We start from the raw sequence: 2033 nt of genomic DNA, 5'->3' as shown, positions 1-2033 counted from the left end.
GTAAAAGGAGTAAATTCTACCCGATGTTGCACGTTTGAACATGCTCCTACAAAATAATTTTCCAGTGAAACCTACCAAATAAATTATTCGATTTTATTAATATATTTGTACAGTTATCTTCTTTATCGCATTCAAACAATCCTCATTGTTGCGATTGAAAATAGTAGGGTAAACGGGAACAAACATCCCAGACTTTGGGATTTCCATATTTTAAATAATATAATAAGAAAATAATTTTCTGTGAAGACGTTCGTGAAAATTGCTAGATTTTGACATAATAAAGAGTATAGATTGTTTATGGCTTAACAAACATCCCAATGCATGTAGTTCAAATAGATAAAGGCCCCCTTATTCTCCCAATATTCTGAGAGTTATTTCCGCGATAACTTTCGTGAAAAGTATTCGCTTTTGAACAACGTAGTATATATATTGCTTGCTATTTAAATTAGTGAAGAATGGGGATAATCGTAGATAGGTCATCCCGCTGGCACTTGAAAGTCTCTTCAATGGTAACTTTCGTTAAAAAAAAAAAAAAAAAAACAAGAACAAAAAAAAAAAAAAAAAACGCAATATGTACATTGTAGTATAGTATTTCTGATGTCTCAAATTTGCCACAATTTCCTTGAGTTTAAAATCAATTAAGAATGAAGAAGTTATTCTTTTGAACATGGCTTTAAAATACATTTTGTGATGATAAATTATATTTTTTAAAAAGTCAAAATATTGGAATCACAAATAAGAATACAAAATCATATTTGATATTACGGCACTAAGGGGGTGGGGGGGTCGAGCTGGGTGAGCCTCCCTCTCTATGCCACTGCCTCGAAGCATAATCATGGAACATTAAACTAAAAAAAGACCATGTCAGAAGAAAATCTGCAATGTTTATAATAACAATAATAATAATAATAATAATAGTAGTAGTAGTAGTATTAGAAGTAGTAGTATGAAAAATATTTCCTACTGTTTGCTAGATTAATATTCGAGTGTCTTTTTTTTTGGGGGGGGGGTTCCAAGTGTTGGCGCCTTAAATTTGGATGTTTCTTCAAGAGATTATTCAGTGTGTTAGCACATCCTAGGCAAAATACTGCTGGTTAGGATATCCACATGAATTTATAACATGCGATATTGTCATTTATAAAATGTCACGATAAATTATATGCTGTCTACTAGTAGGTTGTACTAAGTAGGCTACAACCTCGAGGCGCAATGTCAACTTCCCTTCACACTTTATCCAGGCTTAGGACTGGCAGTGTAATGGTAGTGTATAAATTATTACCACTATATTGACGTACTTAAAAGTTAAAAATTGCAGGAGAAATATACGTCCCTTTGTCATCATTCATTCAGTTTAACGTCCCACATTATGCTGGCTAGGCCAAAGGGGACGGAATGATTCCTTAAAATAACATTTTATGTTTTCGAAATCCACTTAAAGCTAGATCAAATGAGCACGTAAGAACGTTATAGTAAGATGGAGAATAGGAATTAATTACCTTTGTGCATAACCATACGAAAAGTTCTGGGTAAGTCTATAGATGGAAAGCCCTCCCAACAGGTCTATGTCTAGCACGCGCGCTTTAGGTGGACGAGGTCCCAGTTTCGATTCCCGGCAGGATATTATTGAATGATAGTGGTTCGGATTCGACATTAAACTGTACGTCCAAGTCTCATATAGCCGCGCTGCGGAAAAAGGAAAATAAGGCTTGAACATTTTAAACTCAAGGAAATTGTGGCAAATTTGAGGCATCAGAAATAATATACTACAATGCACATATTGCATTTTTTTTTTTAACGAAAGTTACCATTGAAGAGACTTTCAAGTGCCAGCGGGATGACCTATCTAGAATTATCCCCATTCTTCACTAATTTAAATTGCAAGCAATATACGAGGGTCATTCGGAAAGTAAAGAACGTTTCGCGCTAGCGCGTGCGCGTGTTCCCCCATCCCCGCTGCCGCTGGGTTATTGACCTGGGCATGCTTTAGCCGCAGTCTGGCATCAGCTGCGATCCGCTACGGTCCGTTATTGCTT

This window comes from Thermobia domestica, chromosome 2 (genome assembly GCF_964235325.1).
Source record: "Thermobia domestica chromosome 2, izTheDome1.hap1.1, whole genome shotgun sequence".
NCBI classification, from domain to species: Eukaryota; Metazoa; Arthropoda; class Insecta; order Zygentoma; family Lepismatidae; genus Thermobia; species Thermobia domestica.
Note: the sequence above shows the minus strand (reverse complement) of the source record.